This window comes from Plecotus auritus (genome assembly GCF_963455305.1).
Source record: "Plecotus auritus genome assembly, chromosome: 3".
Taxonomy (NCBI): domain Eukaryota; kingdom Metazoa; phylum Chordata; class Mammalia; order Chiroptera; family Vespertilionidae; genus Plecotus; species Plecotus auritus.
This window is the reverse complement of record NC_137772.1, coordinates 182,676,691-182,699,249: the sequence shown is the minus strand read 5'-3', so window position 1 is coordinate 182,699,249 and position 22,559 is coordinate 182,676,691.

The following is a 22,559-nucleotide window of genomic DNA, read 5'->3' as shown; positions in this document are numbered from 1 at the left end:
ATATTAACATAGAAGAAGCTTTGATGTAAGTAGGAGTGGACTAACATACTATACTCTGACATCGCAACTGTGAATGATTGTGTCTGACGTTTAACGTAGAATGAAGCCTAGAGCAGCTGCAGCCTTGTCTGAGGATTTTCAATGTTGGTCTTCTGCCTGGTCATATTCCCCTGGGTGCTCCACAGCTTCCCCAAACTCAGAATGGCCAAATCTATACCTGGTGTATTTCACTCCAAAGCTTGTGGATGAATTCTCCATCTTAGGAAATACAACCCCTATCCACCTAGGGATTTGGGAGTCATTCATGACTCATGCCTTTCCTTATCCCTCATCCTTCAGCCAATCAAGTGCTAATGTCTAGTGCTTCTACCTTTTTCCAGTTCCTATTCTCAAGCTGCTTCCCTAGTACAGCTCTTGTTATCTCCAACCTGAATTATTCCTATACCTCCCTGTGGCCTCCCTGCCTCTAGCTCTGATCTCTCAAATCTATTCTCAACAAGCTGCTAAGTGAATCTTTCTATAACCCAGATATGGTCATGTTTCTCCCTTACTTGAAACCTTTTAATAACTACCCAGTTTTCTTAAGATAAAACTCAAATCCTTATCATAAACTACAATCTGGCCCTAATTTACCTCTCCATCCTCATATCTTGCTATGTCCTTTCTTGTATAACATGATGGAGTTACAATGAACTATTTGTACTTAACTGAATAAATCATATTTCATTCTTTCTGCATTTTTTTTATGCTCCCCATCAACCATTCTGTCACTCCTTACCTAAAGAACACCTTGCTTACCTGGGAATACCTACATATCATCTCTTGCATAGCTTAATGGTCACCTTCTTTGTGAAGTGGAAAATTCCTGAAACATTTCCTCACATTCCTCATTCATCAACTGAAGAACTAACTATTCCCTTCTTCGTATTTCACTGAACAAATTCTGTCACAGTAGCTATACCACTTAATTTCTTCAACTTGTGTATGTCACCTCATCCCTTTACTAGACTGTAAATTTCTTAAGGGCAAGGACTGTTTTATTCATCTTGCATAGTGCCTGACACCTAGTAGTGATCACACACACACACACACACACACACACACACACACACACATACACACAGACACGCGCGCGCGCGCACACACACACATATAGAATAGATTTGTAGCATATCTAGTTATCTCAGGTATAAGATTGATGGATGACAATTCTCTTGGCTAATAGGTTTCTTGCATTTTGTTAGTGCCTTCATTTATCTTATCAATATTGTTACATAAAAATGAAAAAAAAAATAAGCCCCCTGACCCCAAAGTTTAAGTGACTTGCTTTTATAAAATAAATGAGATCAGAATTAATTTTTGTAAGTTCAAATTTAGACTCTATGTTGGAGAAGGTTATTGAGAGGATGTGACTGCTGGTTGACCCTCAAGTTGAACCTAAATTGGAGGCTCCTCATCCCCACCCCTGTCTTTGAAAGGTACATTCTGCCCACTGTTTCCATAGTGGAGCCCTTTCAAGGACTTAGCCTTGAGAGAGTAAGATATTTTGAAAACGTCTGGATGGTATTCGTGAAGAAACCCATAAGGCCTCTATATAAACTTTTAAGATTCTGGTGGGCCTGGGCAGGAATCTCCTCATCTTGTGGGCCACCCAAGACAAGCCTTGTAAGTAAGTTCCCTTGCTCAATAAAACTTTCTTCCGTTTCTTCTTGCCCTTCGTGTATGGATGGCCAGTTTCAGAAGAAATGGGTATGGGAAAGAGGCATCTGTTGGGGAAATCTCGAGTTGTCCTTCAACCTCTATGTTAGAAGTTTGTGGACTGTGTAATTATAGGGACATTCCCAAACACCAGCTGCTTTAATGCACGTAATGCAATGTGGCAAAGGGAAACAAATGTCCGCCGCAGTGGGCTCTCCTTTACTGCTAGCTTCGGGCCTAGCAGACAAGTTGGGAGAGCAAGATATTAAGTTGGAGGACTTCGTGTGCTGTTTTGCAAAGCTAGGAGGGCACAAACTGAAGAAGATTAAGGTGTGAGTAGTTCTGATAGAGCCTGACTAGAAAGCTAAGCAGTGGAATCCCTGGGAAAGTGAGGAGAACCAAAGGGAGGATGTTGTAGTGACTGACAGTAGAGCACCCTGGTGTCATGGAAGTCATGAATCTGGAGTGGTCTGCCACTTTCTTCTGTCTCTCCTCGCCCTCTGTGTGTGGGGGCCAGTTTCAGATTTTGCCTGGGAAGCTCCCGAGTTTTCAAACAACACTCTAGTCAAATGCTGAATATCTTATCAGCTCCATTTTGAACTGGCGCTAGATTGTATTGATTTTCTGGTTGCTGTTCCAATTTTCTATTAAATATATATAGTATACATATATATAGCATATATATAGTGTATATGTTGTATAATACTATATAACTTTCATTTTTTCCAAGCACATGTTAATTTCATTTTATTTTAGTATGTATTCTTTTATGTTATGAAGGTGTGCAAGGAGAAGGTGAAGATTGAGATCCACGGTAATTAAAAAAAAAGGATATAAAAATGAACCAAGCTGGATAATATATATACTTGGTGAATGAAATGTCTTAAAACTTTGTTTTCTTTGAATATATAGTTTGCTTTGCACATTATGATTTTGCCTTGGACCTTAAAGCATTTTTAAAACAAAGCTTTATTTCTCCCCACATGTTCAATGCAGTCTTTTAATAAAACCATAAAATAAAAATAAGTTTACTTGGGAAATGTAGACTGATTTGTTATGAATACCAAGAATTATCAGCAAAGACCCCCATCTTTACATTTCGAGCAAAGAAAAGAACATTTCAAATTTAGAACTCATTTCATCTCTCAGAGTATAAAGTAATCAGTCATCTTAGACTACGATTTCTTCATAAAGCTATTATTTCAATTGAAATGAAGTTGAACAAAAATAATAGCCCAACATTACAATTATATTGATTGTAGCCATTACAGCAAACAGTTTTCATACATTTAATTTGTTTGCATCCCCCAATTGAATCTTTTCAGCTCTTGAATTTATAGCAAGTTTATTTTTATTCAAAATGGGTTTTGAAAAGATTTTCCACCAGACATTTTTTTTTCCTGATTTAGGAATTATTTCTTCTGTGTTTTTTTTTTTTGTTTGTTTGTTTGTTTTTTTATTTTCCCTCTTCTTTCCCCCACACTACTTTTTTTCTTTATTGATTAAGGTATTACATATGTGTCCTTATCCCCCCATTGCCTCCAACCCCCCCACTCATTCCCTCACCACCCTGTTGTCTGTGTCCATTGGTTAGGCTTATGTGCACGCATACAGGTACTTCGGTTGATCTCTCCCCCTTGACAGTAGAGCACCCTGGTGTCATGGAAGTCATGAATCTGGAGTGGTCTGCCACTTTCTTCTGTCTTTCCTCGCCCTCTGTGTGTGGGGGTCAGTTTCAAATTTTGCCTGGGAAGCTCCTGAGTTTTCAACCAACACTCTAGTCAAGTGCTGAATATCTTATCAGCTCCATTTTGAACGGGTGCTAGATTGTATTGATTTTCTGGTTGCTGTTCCAATTTTCTATTAAACATATACACTGAGTGGCCAGATTATTATGATCTCTGAACCCATAATAATCTGGCCACTCAGTATCTATCTATCTATCTATCTATCTATCTATCTATCTATCTATCTATTAGAGGCCCGGTGCATGAATTCGTACATGGGTGGGGTCCGGCCAGCCTGGCCAGTGGGAGGGGACTTGGTTGGTTGGCCAGTCTGCCTGCTGGTCGAACTGGATGAGGGGACAATTTGCATATTAGCCTTTTATTATATAGGATATACACTGAGTCGCCATATTATTATGCATTCAGAGATCATAATAATCTGGCCACTCAGTACATATATATATATTATAATATTATATAACTTTCAATTTTTCCAAGCATACATACAAGTACTTTGGTTGATCTCTCCCCCTTACCCCACTCTCCCCTACCTTCCCTCTGAGGTTTGTCAGTCTGATCAATGCTTCTCGGTCTCTGGATCCGTTTTTGTTCATCAGTTTATGTTGTTCATTATATTCCATAAATGAATGAGATCATGTGATATTTATCTTTCTCTGACTGGCTTATTTCACTTAGCACAGTGGTCGGCAAACTGCGGCTCGCGAGCCACATGTGGCTCTTTGGCCCCTTGAGTGTGGCTCTTCCACAAAATACCACGCGCGGGCGCGCATGTACAGTGTGATTGAAACTTCGTGGCCCATGCGCAGAAGTCGGTTTTTGGCTCTCAAAAGAAATTTCAATCGTTGTACTGTTGATATTTGGCTCTGTTGACTAATGAGTTTGCCGACCACTGACTTAACACAAGGCTCTCCAGTTCCATCCATGCTGTTGCAAATGGTAAGAATTCCTTTCTTTTTTACAGCAGCATAGTATTCCACTGTGTAGATGTACCACTGTTTTCTAATCCACTCATCTGCTGATGGGCACTTAGGCTGTTTCCAAATCTTAGCTATGGTGAATTGTGCTGCTATGAACGTAGGGGTGCATGTGTTTCTGGTTTCTTGAGATATAATTCTAGAAATGGGATCACTGGGTCAAATGGGAGTTCCATTTTTAGTTTTTTGAGGAAACTCCATACTGTTCTCCACAGTGGCTGAACCAGTCTGCATTCCCAACAGCAGTTCACAAGGGTTTCTTTTTCTCCACATCCTCACCAGCACTTGTCGTTTGTTGATTTGTTGATGATAGCCATTCTGACAGGTGTGAGATGGTACTGCATTGTCATTTTGATTTGCATTTCTTGAATGATTAGTGACTTTAAACATACTATCTAATAAAAGAGTAATATGCAAATTAACCATCAGTCCGCTGCACCCACAAGCCATGCCAACCAGCCAATCAGGAGTGAATATGCAAATAAACCCAACCAAGATGGCTACGGCCACAGAGAGCAGGAGGGAGGCTTGGGTTTCCCTGGCAATAGAGGAAGCCAAGCTTTCCGCCTGCCCTTGCCGGCCTAGGCCTCCACTCAAGGCTACAAAGTTTCAATGATAGAAGATACATAAATAACAATAGAAATGGCTGCCGCCACCAAGCAAGCAGAAGGCTTGGCTCCGCTCCAGGATACAAAGTTTCAATTATAGAAGATAAATAAACCCCAGGTACCAGGGCCTCTGCTTGGGTTGCCAGGGGCTTGGCCGGCCTGCAGACCACCACAGGCCCCTCGCCCAGGCTGCCCGATGCCCCAAGGGAACCCCCACCCTGATCCGGGACACCCTTCAGGGCAAACCAGTTGGCCCCCACCCATGCACCAGGCCTCTATCCTATCTAATAAAAGAGTAATATGCAGATTGACCATCACTCCAACACACAAGATGGCTGCCCCCATGTGGTCAAAGATCCTGCCCCCATGTGGACACAATATGGCTGCCACAAGATGGCCAGCAGGGGAGGGCAGTTGGGAGGGACAAGGCCTGCAAGGGAGGGCAGTTGGGGGCATCAAGCCTGCAGGGGAGGGCAGTTAGGGGTGACCAAGCTGGCAGAGGAGGGAAGTTGGGGGCAACCAGGCCTGCAGGGAAAGGCAGTTGGGAGGGACCCAGGCCTGCAGGGGAGAGCAGTTGGGGGGGACCAGGCCTGCAGGGGAGGGCAGTTAGGGGTGACCAGGCCTGCAGGGGAGCAGTTAGGCATCAATCAGGCTGTCAGGGGAGTGGTTAGGGGGTGATCAGGCTGGCAGGCAGAAGCGGTTAGGGGCAATCAGGAAGGCAGGCAGGTGAGCAGTTGGGAGCCAGCAGTCCTGGATTGTGAGAGAGATGTCTGACTGCCCGTTTAGGCCCAATCCCACCGGGCCTAAACGGGCAGTTGGACATCCCTCGTGGGTTCCCAGATTGGAAAGGGTGCAGGCTGGGCTGAGGGACACACATCCCTGTGCACAAATTTTGTGCACCGGGCCTCTAGTGTTTTCATATGTCTCTTGGCCTTTCTTATGTCTTCTTTGGAAAAGTATCTATTTAGGTTTGTTGCCCATTTTTTTATTGGGTTGTTTATCTTCCTTTTGTTAACTTGTATAAGTTCCCTGTAAATGTTGGAGATTAAACCCTTATCTGTGATAACATTGACAAATATGCCCTCCCATGCAGTGGGCTTTCTTGTTGTTTTGTTGATGGTTCCTTTTGTTGTGCAAAAGCTTTTTATTTTGATGTAGTCCCATTTGTTTATATTCTCTTTAGTTTCCATTGCCCTAGGAGCTGTATCTGTGAAGAAATTGCTTCGGCATATATATGAAATTTTGCTGCCTGTGGATTCCTCTAGTATTTTTATGGTTTCCCATCTTATGTTTAAGTCCTTTATCCATTCTGAGTTTATTTTTGTGTATGGTGTAAGTTGGTGGTCTAGTTTCATTTTTTTGTATGTATCTGTCCAATTTTCCCAACCATTTATTGAAGAGACTGTCTTGACTTCATTATATGTTCTTGCCTCCTTTGTCAAATATTAATTGAGCATAGTGGTTTAGGTCGATTTCTGGGTTTTCTATTCTAATACATTGATCTATATGTCTATTCTTATGCCAGTACCAGGCAGTTTTGAGAACAGTGGCTTTGTAATACAGCTTGATATCTGATATTGAGATCTCTTAAACTTTGTTCTTCTTTCTCAGGATTGCTGCAGCTATTCAGGGTCTTTTTCATTCCAGATGAATTTTTGGAAAGTTTGTTCTAGGTCTGTGAAATATGCCGTTGGTATTTTAATGGGAAGTGCATTGAATCTATAGATTGCTTTGGGTAGTATGTACATTTTGATGATGATTCTACCAATCCATGAACACAGTATGTTCTTGCATCTGTTTATGTCTTTCTCTATCTTTTTTTCCCAGTGTCCTGTAGTTTTTCACGTATAGGTCTTTTACCTCCTTAGTTAAGTTTATTCTTAGGTATTTTAATTTTTTTGGTGCGATGGTAAATGGGATTGCTTTTTTAGTCTCTCTTCCTGTAAGTTCACTATTGGTGTATAGAAATGCCATAGATTTCCTGGTGTTAATTTTGTATCCTGCTACATTGCTGAATTCATTTATTAAGTCTAATGATTTTTTGATGGAGTCTTTAGGGTTTTCTATGTACAGTATCATGTCATCTGTAAATAAGGACAGTTTTACTTCTTCTTTTCCAATTTGGATGCCTTTTTTTTCTTCTTCATGTCTGATTGCAATGGCTAGTATTTCCAGTACTATGTTGAACAGGAGTGGTGACGTTGGGCATCCCTGTCTTGTTCCTGTTCTTAGGGGAAATGGTTTTAGTTTTTGCCCATTGAGCATGATGTTGGCTGTGGGTTTGTCATATATGGCTTTTATTATGTTTAGGTATGATCCTTCTATTCCCTCCTTGCTGAGAGTTTTTTATCAAGAAAGGGCGTTGGATTTTGTTAAATGCTTTTTCTGCATCAATTGATATGACTATGTGATTTTTATCTTTCAATTTGTTATGTGATGTATCACATTCATTGATTTGTGGATATTGTACCATCCTTGCATCCCTGGGATAAATCCTACTTGGTCATGGTATATGATCTTTCTGATGTAATGCTGGATCCAATTTGCTAGAATTTTGTTGAGGATTTTGGCATCTATATTCATGAGTGATATTAGCCTATAATTTTCTTTCATTGTGTTTTCTTTATCTGGTTTTGGTATTAGGGTAATGCTGGCTTCATAGAATGAAGTGTTCCTTCTTCTTGATTTTTTGGAATAGTTCGAGGAAGATAGGTTTTAGTTCTTCCTTGAATGTTTGGTAAAATTCCCCTGTGAAGCTGTCTGGCCCTGGGTTTTTGTTTGCTGGAAGCTTTTTGATGACTGCTTCAATTTCTTCCATAGTTATCGGCCGATTGAGATTTTTTTATTCTTCTTGATTGAGTTTTGGAAGGCTGTATTTTTCTGGGATGTTTTCTGATATTATTTATTCAAAACACTGGAGGGGGGGCAGGTAAAGGCATGTACTGGGGGGAAGGGGAGGCCGGGGGGAGGTCAATGGGGAAAAAAAAAAGAGACATATGTACTACTATTTGTAATACTTCAAACAATTAAAAAAATAAATTAATTAAAAAAAAAACAACTAAAACAAAACAAAACAAAACAAAAAAACCAAATAGGTTTTCTAACCCTTGTTCCTTTTCCTGTTGTTCTGTCACCCCTATTATTTGTATGTTGCTTCGTTTCATGTTGTCACAAAGCTCCCTTAGGCTCTCCTCCTGTCTTTTAATTTTTTTCTCCAATTGTAGTTCAGTTTGGGTGTGTTTTGCTTCCCTGTCTTCTAATTCGCTAATTCGGTCCTCCGCTTCTCCTAGTCTACTGTTGAAACTTTCCATGGTTTTTTTTTATTGCAGCTATATCACTCTTTATTTCTTCTTGATTCTTACATAAGTTGTTGATTTTTTCATCCATCTGGTTTATGAACTCTATGACCCTTATTCTGAATTCTTTTTCTGACATATTGCATGCCTCCATTTCACTTAGCTGTTTTTCTGGCGATTCCTCCTTTTCTTTCCTTTGGGGGTTTCTTTGTCTACCCATTTTTGTTCTCCCCAAAGGATCTAGGTGTTGAGTCATGCAGGGGCTGCTCCTTGGGTGGCAGTGGCTCCTTGAGCGGCAGCTGCTCCGCGGGCGGTCGCAGCCGTGGCTGATCCTCAGTTGGCAGTGGATCCTCTGGTGGGCACTGTTCGCAGCAGTAGTGGCTCCTCTGGCTGGTGGGGGGTGGCTGCTCGTGTAGCTGCTGCTCCTTAGATGGGGGTGGGCTGCTCACGAGGCTGCTGCTCCTTGGACGGGAGCGGGCTGCTCGCGTGTCTGCTGCTCACATGGTTGCATTGCCCTGGGCTAAAGCATTGGGCCGGTCAGAGGGGAGCATGCTTCGGAACTCACAGGAGCCTGTGCCCAGGGTGGCTGGAGTCTCGATGACCATGGGACCACAGTGGAGGTAGCAGGTTCCTGGCGGGGTGGCTGTAGAGTCCTGGGTGTTATCTGAGGGCACCCTGGGTGGAGGTGAGGCTGGGCTCCCAGTCACAGCAGCTCTTCACTTCAAAAAGATGAGGCCTCTGAGGAAGAGCTGGCCACTCCAGGACTGTTTGCAACAGTAGCAGAGGCTGCCTAGTTAGGTGATCCCGGTTAGCCTGCCCCTGAAGGTCCTGCGGGATCTAACTGTGCCTCAGTCACACACACACACACGTACCCTACACAACCACACATTCCTCTTTTGCTCTCTCACACACTCACGCTCTCTCCCTCACTGCCGCCTTCTTCTTGCCTCTGTAGTTGGGTCTGGAGTGTTATTGACACACTTGTGGATGAGGTCTCCTCTCTGGGTGTCTGGTTATGTGGCTCACTTTCTAGCACATTGGCCAAACAGGATAAAATTCACCTCAACAAGACACGACACAAAGGGAACAAAACACAAATGTACTCACAACACCAATAACCCCAATAAAAGTGACCACCAGAAAAAAGAGAACTAGGGGAGAGAAAAGAGAGCACAAATGATATTGAAGAGAGAAAAATGGTATGAGAGAAAAGAAAAAGGAAAAAAAAAAGGGAAAAAAATATATATGGAGAAAACACCAGAGAACAAACAGGTAAACCAAAACATACAACCACCAAATTCCCAGTAGAGAGGGTGGGGGCAGAATCTTATATACAGAAAAATAAGGTTAAGAATTAGATGAATATGGGGAGGACCTCAGTTCAGTATAGAGGAAGTAGACAGAGGATGAGTGGATAAGAAGAAAGATAAAGAGAAGGAAATAATAATAATAATAATTTTTAAAAAATTGATTAAAAAATAAGATAAAAAATAATAAAATAAATGAGAATGATGGAAAAATAATGCAAAAAGAAATAGAAAATAAAGAAACAAATGAAAAAAGGAAAATAAAGAAAAAAGAAATAATAAGATAATAAGATAATAATAAAATAAAATAAAAATGAAAAAAATGAAGTGTCATTCCTTTGGCTGGTTTAAGATCCCACTCTTCTGTACTGTCTGTGGCTTCTCAGTTTCCTGTTGCTGGGACTGAAGGCCTCTCTTTAGGCCAGTCCCTGTGGACTCTCAGGGAATATTCATTTTTTTATCCTTTGTACCACCCAGGGTATAGTCTGGGTGTGGCTGTACTGGTTGTCTGGGGACTGCAGGGAGGGGCTATTTCTTTAGGAGAAAATGGCTACCTAGGTCCCGAGGTATGACTCAGCACCAGACTTGTGGCCACCTCTTCCGGGTCCTCTCCTCACCCTAGCCTCTCCCCAGACTGCACAAGTCCACACTGCCTCTTGCACTTTGGCTACGGGTGAGTGTCCACCTCTGAAAGGTCCTATGAACTAGGTTCAGTGAAGAAAAGCAAAGACCAAAAAGAGGGGAAAGAGCTGCGCCTCTGCGAGCCCCTCTCCTCCCAGCACCGTGCAGTCTGGGCAGCCATCCTGAATGCCCCCTCTGGGCTCAGTCTCTCATAACGGTGGACCTACAGTCAGAGGCTGTCCCTGACCCACGGGACACGGCCTCAGTGCCGTGTGGTTTCCCTCTGACCCTCTGGGCTCGGAGGTCTCACAGTTCTCCCCAGCCCAGATCCCTGATTTTACCGTTCTCCAGGTGTCCTCTGCCCTTCCCAGCCTAGAATTGTCTCACCAGCTGTGTCTACTTCACCAATTCAGGGTAGATGTTATTCGATTTAGTTGCTCGTTCTTCTGCTCCGGGACAAGGCTCAGGGCATGTCTGTCTGTTCTGCCGCCATTTTATCTCCTCCCCCATACTTTAAAACTAAAGACCATTTTCCTTTGTACTTTGTCTACAGCTTGAGAAGGCTCACTACATGGCTGTCTAATGAGGAAACCACCACAGGGATGTCGGTGGCAGTCACACCCCTTTGCCACTGCAGGTTGGTTCCATTACTGACCAAGGATGTGGGCTGTGTCTGTCATACATATGTTCTTCTGATGTCCTTATTTGGGATAACATTTAAGCAAAACTTGCTATAGCAATACCCAATTGCATGACCCATAATTAGTCTGAATAACATTTTCCATTTTAAACCCTGATTTTATGGGGATTACTACTTGGCCCATAAAGTCTTGTTCCAAGCTTAGGCTTGGCATAGTTTTTAGCATAAGCAAATTTATCATAGAAATAAGTCATGATCTAAATTTTTGAACCTATGTGGTGAAGAGCAAATTCATGTTAATTGACAGGGAAAAAGCCCTGCAGGTTTGTGAGACAGTGGCCGCATCTTTGCTGTTACTAGTTTTGTGCACAAGCTTTGTACCAACAACGTCAGACCTAAATCGGGGAGGCTGAAAAGTGGGATTCAGAAAATAAGCACATAGGTGCCGCTCTTATCTTACGGGGAGTAAAGAATTGGCTAACGACTCTTAGTGAAAGAATAAGACTCGTATGAATTTGGGGGAGTGTCTCCCCTAAGGATTTGATAAATGAGCACAGGAGGCTCTCTAAAAATCCAGCGCTTACATGAAACTGGTATTCTTGGTGATAAAACATACCTATTTGAATACTAGCACCTGTACTCCCTCCAGAAGAACATTGGCCAACATCCACTCAAATAAATAAATATTCCTGTTTCAATTTATTTATTTGACAGGGAAGGAAGTGTCAAATTTTTAGCATCAATTAGAGTACTGCGGTGGTTCTCAAGGCGTGGTTCCGGTGCAGCGTCAGCATCACCTGGGAACTCATTAGAAATGAAAAGCCTCCCAGACCTACTGAATCAGAAACTCTGGGGGAAGGCCCAGGAACCTGTATTTTTATCAGTGGTCCTGAGGCCTGCCCAAGTTTGAGAACCATTGGTGCACTGATTAGGATAACGGGTTATGTGCTCGGGTATATCTGGCTGTTCCCCTTGGTTCTGTCTCATCTTCTGCAAATTAATTAAACTCCCTGACCCTTCATATTTTTACCTGTATAGTATAATGATGATGATATCACAACAATGATAAAGATAATGATAATACCTACCTCACAAGGTTTTTATAATTATGAAATAAGCTAATATATACATTAAACTCTTATGACATTGCCTGGAAGATATTAAGTGCTCAATAAAAATAATTATTATATTCATACAAATAAAGAAACAGAAAGTGAGAGAGGCATCTTGAATTTATCAAGTTGTGATAGAAGGATCTCTTATTTCTCTTAACCCACATGGCGCATTTTGTGGGGATGTGAATTTGTGAGTAGTTGGACTAGGAGCTCATGAACCATATTGCTAAGGCAATTCACATCTCCCACTTTGGCTATTGGAGGCTAATGACTCTCTCTGTACATAATGTAAGCCCAGACAATGAGGAGAATGAAGGATGGATGGTTAGTATACTCAACAAATAATAGAGGCAATTCAAGCAAAGAATAGTAGACAAAGATGTTGTCTTGCTAAACAAAGAAAAATAATCTTCAGATTTTATGTTCATATTAGATGATTTCTCAGTTGTTTTTCAAGTTATGTAAATAGATGTTAATCAGTTAATAGAAATATATTAAGTGCCAATAGGGCAGAGGAATTTACTTGTTTATATGACTTGTGAGGATTTTTTTTTAGCATTAATTAGCTAATGTTTTGAAGATGAATATTACTGTAGAAGTTATAAAAATCATTATGTCAAAGATTATGAATCTGTCATTACCAGTAACAATTACAATCTGTAGCTTTGCTATTGCCTATAATTGCATATATTTATATCATAATTTAGAACTAAAGGAAATTTAGAACATACTTAAAGATTTAAATATAACTTCAAATAAAGAAAAATTATTCTAAATAAATAAACAATGTAATGGTAAATTCTTAAACAATGATCTGTGATATTTGGCATGCCAAAGTTTTATTATTACTCTGATTAAAAACAAGTGATTTTTCACTTTGAACTTTGGAATTTATATTTATATTTTAAAATCTTTTTGCATCTTGAAAGTAGCTTGAATTTCCTGTTTCTCTCTTTGTACACAGAAACACACACACATATTTCTTCTCAAAATTGAAAAATTTCACACATATAAATAAATATTAAAAAGTTATTTTTCAAAATAAAATAACTACCTGGGCACAATTTAAAGTTTTCCTTTTTCAGTTTGATTGAAGAATGGAGATAAATGTAATATAATAATAAATAAATATAATAATAATGGAACCTAAGTCATTTAATTTTGGGATACAACATCATAAGTTAGGTATGACACAGTGATATAAAATAATTTAACACAACTCTCAGAAAGCAGTATTTGCTGTATGAATGAGAGAAGTTGGGGAGAATATTCAGGAAGGAGATGGCTGGATTACATTGCAAAGTTCTTCCATGGTGATAGTGAAATGTGGGAAGCTGGGAAGTTTTTTCTTCCCCAAGGTAAGGTAGAAAGGATGAGGGCAGCCTCTCAGGTGAGCTACACCTCTTTTCAGACTTCCTCTTTATTTCTTGACTGGAGAAGATGCTGGAAGTAGCATGATGTATGGAATCACAAAAATGGGATGTGAGACAAGTTGTTTCTGGGTGTGAGTCTCTTCTCATTACTTTCCAGCTGTGTGACCTTTGATAAGTCACTTAACTACTCAGCCTTAGTTTCCTGAAATTTGTAAAATGGACACATTGAGCTCAAATGTGATAATATATATAAAATCAGGTGGTAAAGTTACAAATGTTAGTTGTTACTATAAAAAATTTTATCCAACATTATGCCCATTTCCTCTTTTTCTGGAAAATAATTAGTAAGTCAAGGAGCTTGTTGCCTTTCTCTCACCTGTAGCACCTCAAGGAAGGCAGATTGGACAACTGAACCATCTGAGCTTATAAGGTGACTATGATACATGGATACAGCTCTGGTTGCCCTGGATCTTAAGTGGTGATATTTAAATATATATATATATATATATATATATATATATATATATATACACATATACATATATATATATATATATATATATATATATATATAATCAGTTGCATGAATTAGTATATTTTTCCAAATGCCCAATCTACTCAACATATAAAGACTGACTTCCAATTTTTTTGGATTGGCAATACTCATTTTCTCTAACTCAGGAAACACCAATTTGGAGCCTTCTAAATGTTGTCTTTGGGGCTCATATTGAAGGGGAGCTTCAGGGGCAAAACATCTGTATATATAAAGAGCCAGGGTCCATAATGTTCAGAACAACCGAAAGGACGACCGAACACCAGGCTGCTCATGCAGCAGATTCAGGTGGGTGGGGACTGGCGAGCGGGCTGAACTGCTGACCTCTTGGAGAGAGAGAGAGGCGGGGCTGATCAGCAGCAGCCCCGCCTCTCTCTCTCTCCAAGAGGTCAGCAGTTCAGCCTGCTTCCCAGCAGTCTGGGGCAGCTGCTGATCAGCCCCACCTCTCTGATCAGGCCTGGAGATAGGCCTGGAGATGCTGACTGGCATAGAAACTGACCAATCAGAACCTAATCTGAGTGAACTGTGAAGGAAGAACCTAAGGTGGGGGCTGAGGAGGGGTTTTAAGGGCAACAGCTGTTTGGTGTAAGGTGTAAGAAAGCAGTTCAATTTTTTAATGACCGGTTTGGCAGTATAGTGCATTAGGGATTATGTATTTTTGTCTGCCAAGAGCATCTTCTCCTGCTGAAAAAGGCTCTCCCCGCCCCCCATTTAAGCAATCCTATCCTATATAATCTATACTACTAAAAGGGTAATATGCTAATTAGACTGGGTCGACCAGCCATCTTCTGGATGTCCAACTTCCTTCCAGACAAAGCCGTGTTGGTGGGGGCCAAGGCAGGGGCCATTAGGGGTGACCTGGCAGGCAGGTAGAGGGGTTAGGGGCAATCAGGCAAACAGGCAGTGGCAGTTAGGGGCGATCAGGCAGGCAGGCAGGTGAGTGGTTAGGAGCCAGCAGCCCAGATTGCGAGAGGGATGTCTGACCACCGATTTAGGCCCAATCCCACAGGCAGACATCCCCCAAGAGGTCCCTGATTGGAGAGGATGCAGGCTGGGCTAAGGGAACCTCCACCCCGTGCACTCATTTTGTGCACCGGGCCACTGGTTTTATATAAAAGGCCTCTTTTTGAATTTTGCTCAGTCTCTTTCCTTAGATGGGATTTGGGGAGCAGACCTTGCTGTGACTTTTTCTCTATTGGCATCTTTATTATGATTATGTTTCATCACATGTTGGTGGTTTCCTTTAATCTGTCTGGGGATTTAGCAGGGGTTGGAAACCCCAGCCAAGCTACTTTTAGGAACAAATGTACAATAAAATGACTTTCCACTTCCTCTCATGTTGTTTTCTTTTTTGTTTTTCATATGTAAACTCCAGAAAATTAATCATGCATTAGAATAGAATAAACAGGGCCTTTTTGGTCAGAGTCCCTCATTCATCTGTGTTAGATGCTTAAGCATGGAGCCCAGCTTGTATTTTAATGTCTTGAGAATAAGGGGGATTGAATATATTTCAGAATATCTTTGATTTAATAAGAGAAGACTATCAGGCCCAGATTATTTCACAATACAGGACTGAGGACATATATATTGCTGTTAATCACTCTATGAAAGAGGGCTTTAGTCTTTTAATAGGAGTTTAAAGATGAAAACACTTTAAACAAGTATATCAGAGAAAGTTTCTTCCGGTGTTCTTGTTTTTGTTTGTTTGTTTGTTTGTTTTTGTTTTGTTTTGTTTTTGGTAACCCATGATAAAACTCTGGCTTTGAGTAAATCTAACTCCTGATTGATTTTTTTCCCCTGGAAAATCCTCTGCCAGATAATGTTGGGGTGGATGAAGCCAGTAATGCCCTGCTTCACTTCTTTTTCTCTCTTCTCCTCTTTAAAAACAGCCCCACTCCAACCCCAGCTCTTTGACCCCCCCCCCTTCTACAACTATTAATTATCAACAATGTCATATGAACTGCCCATGGTATTAGAAGCACTTACCATGTATTATCCTATTTTAGTTTTGTAACAATTCTGAGTGCAAATGCTATTATTATTTCTATTTTAAATAAAAGAAAATTGAGGTGTAGACATTAAATAAATTGTCCAAGGTATCTTGGCTAGTAAGTGTTGGAGCACAGATCAGCTCCCAGAGAGCCTTTCACTAAAGATCCTACATAGTCCCTAATCAGGAGGAAACTAAAGAACATAGTTTGGTAGCTCTGGTGACTCAGTTCCCATTCAACTTCACTGTATTGATCATGCTTCAGTTTCACATTTCTGCCTTGTTTGTGGGATTAACTCCTGTTCCCTGATTTATGTCTAATACTTATAATGGTATTTCTGTCTTAATCCCTATACCAGGATTTCTCAACAGTGGCACTATTTGGGGCTATATAATTTTTGTTGTGGGGTCTGTTTGGTTCATTGTAGAATGTTTAGCAGCATCTTTGGCTTCTACTTACCAGATACCTATAGTACCCTTTCAAGGAATGACAACTGAAGGGTCTCCAGACATTGATTCATTTCCCCAGTGGGGAAATACCCTTGCTTGGAAACTCCTATCTTATAGCTACACTCCTGACTGGATGGTCTAATGCTTACTCTGTCCTGCCCAAACTGTAACTGTCTTCCTGTGTCAATTTTTGCTAAATACCAGTCCTGAGTGTCAATCCTGTGCCTGGACTATTTTTTAGCACCAGAAGTCCATAAGGCCTGTTGCTTGCTGGAATTTTTGCATATTTTCTGGGTCTAGACTCCCCATTACCATGCATCTGTCTTAGGACACACCTGTTGTCCAACTACCAGCAACCACCTAACTTGATGACACATTCTTCATAGACACTAATTCTATGCCCAACCACCTGAATAGACTCCCTCTGACTGCATTCTCCAGCTCTATGACAGATTGTCTATTATCTCTCTCAATTTGTTCTATTGGAATGATGACTGAGTCTTGAGTCTCCATAGCCTTTGTCTTTCTGAGGGCTGCTGCTCACACGTTGGTTCAAACGAACTCTACACTTTGATCCTTGAAAGCATTTAAACTTTAACTTTTGGAAAAGTTGAGAATGCATGTTCCATAAGAGTTAGGTAGGTTCCCAAGTCAGTGGGAAAAGGCAAAAATCTATATGGCCAACTTTTCTCTTGACTATGAAACAACTACCTGAAGATTGACATTTTCATCTTTCAAGGAATCCATACCAGTCATAATTTTTTCCTGCAGTATCATATGTTCCTGGAGTGTAATTTGCAAAGAATGGGCATTTAAATACTAGAACTTTACACTGAGTGGCCAGATTATTATGATCTCTGAACGCATAATAATCTGGCCACTCAGTGTGTGTGTGTGTGTGTGTGTGTGTGTGTGTATTAGAGGCCCGGTGCATGAATTTGTACATGGGTGGGATCTGGCCAGCCTGGCCAGGGGGAGGGGACATGGGTGGTTGGCCGGCCTGCCTGCTGGTCGAACTCCTGGTCAAGGGGACAATTTGCATATTAGCCTTTTATTATATAGGATATACACTGAGTGGCCAGATTATTATGCATTCAGAGATCATAATAATCTGACCACTGAGTATACAGTCCTTGTGGCAAGGAACTTATACCATGAGAGCTCCTGAGAACCAAAACTGAATAACTAACAGCTTTTTAATCTTTTGCTCCTCACACTTGCTCTGCTCAGGACCTTGACTCCTGAGCGGAGTGGGGGACAGAATCAGATGGTACTGTCGTGTGTTTTCTCTCCCTTTTTTTGTTGTTGCTGAATACGAGTATGTTATTAAATGTGCATGACCGTTCTTTTGTAATTGAGTATTTACTGGGCATAGTGGAAAAGAAGGAAATGAAAAAGGATTTGCTAGTGCAAACCAACCTTAGTCAAACAGTGTCTTTAAAAACCCCTTTCAAGGAACCCCAAATGTTCTCTAGAGGAACTTCAGAGCTGTTGTGGGAAGCACAGTGCTTGGTACAATAATAGAAATTCTGCTTTCTTTTCTCCTCTGATTTTTGTATAAGATTTAATTTGAGGAATAGTTCAATGGCTAAAAAAGTATTAAACTGTGCAAAGCCCTGGGACTCAGAGCTACATTCTTGATGTTTATTTTCCTGTTTAATTATTTTTTATTAATGCTTTGATTCAGGTGCATATGTACACACATAGTAGTTTCTAAGTATTTTAAAAACAAAATGTTATCATACTTTATATTCTAAATCTATAACTTGCATTATGTAATAGTTTATCATGGCCATCTTTGCATGTCAAAACATATAAACTTACCTCTCTTAAAAATTATTTTGTGACCTTCAATAACATTAAGATACCAGAACAGACCTCACCTTTTGTTAGATAATGAAGTAGTCTCACAAAATTTATTATTTCAAATAATATGGCAAAAGTTTTCCAATACTTAATATTTCTTCAGGATAGATTCTGAGACATAGAACTTAAGGATCTAAGGTATATGCATTTACATTTTGATACAGACTTTCAAGTTGAAATCCCTAAAGTGTGATTGAATTTAAAATCTACCAATAGTACAAGTCTTTTCGGTACTAATACCCTCATCCAAACTGGTTATTAATAATCAATTTAACTTCTGCTAATCAGGTAGGTGAAAAATAATTTGTTATTTTCATTTAATTTCCCTGATCATTAGTGAAATTTATCATATGTTCAAATATGACTAGCTATTATATTTCTTCTGTGAATTGTTTTCTCACATACTTAGTTCATTTTTTTTCTGCTTGGTTGTATAATTTTTCATATATATTTTTAAAATATATTTTTATTGATTTCAGAGAGGAAGGGAGAGGGAGAGAGAGATAGAAACATCAATGATGAGAGCGAATCATCGATCAGCTGCCTCCTGCATGCCCTCTACTGGGGATCGAGCCCGCAACCTGGGCATGTGCCCTTGACCGGTATCAAACCCAGGACCCTTCATTCCACAGGCCAATGCTCTATCCACTAAACCAAACCTAAACTTTTCATATTAATTTTGCAGGGGAGGGCAGTTAGCACACTTAACTTTTCATATTGATTTTGTATAACTTTTTATGTAAGCAACTGTTTTCTGTATACTTTCCCCCAGTTGCTTGTGTTGTATACATTGTATTAGTCTTTAGTTTACCTTCTAACTTCGATTATGGCTTCTTTAACTGTACAGAAGTAAATACTTATGAACTCAAATCTCTAATTCTTTTGCTATCTGACTTTAGGGTGATATATTTTTGCTTAAGAAGGCTTTCATCACTAAAATATTTTGAAAATATCATTTAAAAATAATACTAAATTTGAAAAAAATTTTGTTTAGGTATTACTTTTGCATATGGTAAGACTGACTCTATTTTTCCTAAATGCACAGCCTATATTTTATTTTTTATTTACTTTTTAAAGTGAATTTATTGGGGTAATATTGGTTAATAAACTTATATAGGTTTCAAGTGTACAATTCTATAATATCTCATCTGTGTATTGTTTGTGTGTTCACCACCCAAAGTTAAGTCTCTTTCTGTCACCATTTATTACTTCTTTACCCTCTTCTACCTCTCACTACCACCCCCCCCCCCCCATTTTCCTCTGGTAATCACCATACTATTGTCTGTTGTCTATGATTTTTTTACTTAATGACTTCACCTTTTCCACCCAGCCCTCCAACCCCCTTCCCCTCTGACAGCTGCCAATCTGTTTTCTCTGTCTGTTTTTATTTCGTTTGTTTATTTTGTTCATTAGATTCCACACATAAGTGAAACCATATGGTACTTGTCTTTCTCTTATTGGCCTATTTCACTTAGCATAATACTCTCCAGGCCCATCCATGCTATCACAAAAGGTAAGACTTCCTTCTTTTTATGGTTGAGTAGTATTCCATTGTGTAAAGGTACCACAGCTTTCTTTATCCACTCATCTACTCATGGGCACTTGAGCTGCTTCCAAATCTTGGCTATTGTTAATAATGCTGCAATGAACATAGGGGTGCATATATTCCTTTGAATTAGTGTTTTGGCTTTCCTCAGATTTATTCTCAGAAGTGGAATTACTGGGTCATAAGGCAGTTCCAGTTTTAATTTTTTGAGGTAACTTTGTACTGCTTTCCACAGTGACTGCAGCCATCTGCATTCCTACCAGCAGTGCACCAGGGTTCTCTTTTCTCCACATCTTTGCCAACACATGGCTTCAGTGTGACTCCAGATCCATGAGCCTCGGCTTTTCATAATCCCGTCCTCCTCCCCCACAACTGGTCTAGACTATAGAAAGTGCAGCAATAAACTAAACAGCCTTATCACATTTTACTTGGTTTTTTCAAGAATACTCCACAGAATGGTTCAACAATAATGGGAACTTAATTTTAATTGAGCACTTGGCTACATTCTAGTCATTTTTCTAGGTTCTAGAGAAAGAGATATGAATATGGCCAGCATGCTATCCATCCTCATGGGACTTGTCTTTTATGGGGAGTCCAACATGAAGGGGACATCTTCCATACTTCTCTAGGGATTAGTGCTGGAATTCTCCAGGCTTTCAGGCCCTCCTACTATCTCCTGGTAGGTTTTGCATTCACCTCTACTGACAATGTTTTGAAGAGTGAAGAGTTAAAACCAAATGGAAACAAACACTTTTCATTAAAAAAAACAAAAAACAAAACACACAAATCCTACTGAAAGTTTTCAACTGTGCATGACTTTGTTTAGTATATATGCAACATGATTTATTCTTATATATAGTCATTTCCCCTACTTGTTTGTACATTGGTATAGGAGCAAGAACTATTCATATATTTTTCATTTTCTAGAGAACAGCCAGAACTCTTGCACAGAGTTGATGCTCAGTATTTCTTGTCTTTCTGGTTGGGGTAACTAGATAATATCCCTCAAACTCTTATTTCATCTCACGTGGTTTCTAAGGGACAACTCACTGCACCTTCCTCGAAGCTTGGAGTTTTAAAAAGGCAAAGAGGAAAATTGGGCATGCTAAGTGAAGATGGCAACAATTGTGGTCTTGGGTGGCATATTTTGCTGTGTTAAATGAGAGAACCAACTCTCATCTGTGGTTTGCTAATTATTGTTTTTTTTTCCCCTTGCAGAACAAAGAAGTAAGAAAAAATTTCTTTTAAAGAAAAGCCAAAAAATTATTATAGATCTTTTCTTTTGACATTCCTAAACAAGAACAGGCCTACATGGTGTCATTTTTAATTCTTGCCCTAACTAGTATTGATTTTTTTTTTTTTCAGATTGCCCTGAATTTTTGCCCAATTTTGGTTGTGTATTGGATGAACACTATTTCTGTATGGAACACCTAAGGTTTCTTAACTGTCTACTTAGATACAAAATATTATTTTGTCTTCTTCTGAGTTTGATTAACAACTAACTTGATGTATATTATTAGTGATCCTTTGGGTTTTTCTTTTTGTAAGGATGGACTAACATCTAAGGCTCTCAGAGGAAAGAATCCATGGTGATTTTATTTGAAAATTTCCCCTTATTATCTCCATATGGCAAACTTACAACTTGACAGAAAACTAGCTTTTGTATTATATGATTTAGAGATTTGTACTTTTGTTTTAGATTTTGTATGCTTTCTTTCTAGATTTTCTTTCTGTTCTTCTGGTTTAAGAGCCCTTGTTGGTACTGAGAAAAAGCATAGAATACGTTTCATAAAGAGTTTATGAAAACTTCAAAATCATTTTCCAAGCTTCAAAAATTGCTTCAGGGATTTATAAAAATGTGAGGGAAGATTTGCTATTTCATTTGTCATATTCAAACCAGAAACACACTGATGTTCTCATAGCTTAGCATTGGACTGAAAATTTCTCAGAGCAGATTTCAAATGGTGCTACAAATAAAACTTACAAGTGTCATTTAAAATTCTAATTTGTCTCAGCTATCCATTAGAGCAACTAGTGAGCAGTATTTATTGAACCTATTCATCTTTCTATTTTGATGTGCTAACCATTTTAGGTTTCTTTTCTAAGGTGCCCAATCAATTTAAGATAAAAACAAAAACATCTAGCTGAGTAAATTAGACGTTCTTTACAATAAATAATTACATCTAGTGAATGGCAAGGATTGAGAAGATGATGGTCTAAAGTCACCTACATGTATCTCAGGGGACTATTCATTTTGAGAATTAACAAAGCTGGAATTTGAAGGTATTGTTTAATTGAGAATCTGGATGTCCTGGGTGTAACTGATTTTAAAGCTGAATTTATAAATTCCTGATTACTTGTTTTAAGTCTCTTGGTAAATGTGTTTGTGAGAAGACAAGAGGGAGAGAGAGACATAAGGATTTTAAGCATTTTTATAGGGTGCAGTCATCAAATGAATCACGAAGAGGAATTACAGTCAGAGGAAGAGAATGATGAGAGAGAGGGACTGTGAACTCAAAGCACATGGTTTTAAATATGTGATCTTGCCCTTTGATATTTTCTGAAGAGATAATTAACTTATTCTCAAATTCATAGTATTATTTATAGTTGATTAAATATGCTTTTCTTTTTGATTCCTGAAATAAATGAAATGGTTATGTGCCCAAGAGTTAAACATGAACTTAAATTTAAGTGGGTGCTTAGGCACTGGTGTTAGGCTTTTATTGATACAAAACTCTGGTATCTCCTCTTTCCACCTCTGGATATTTTTGGTG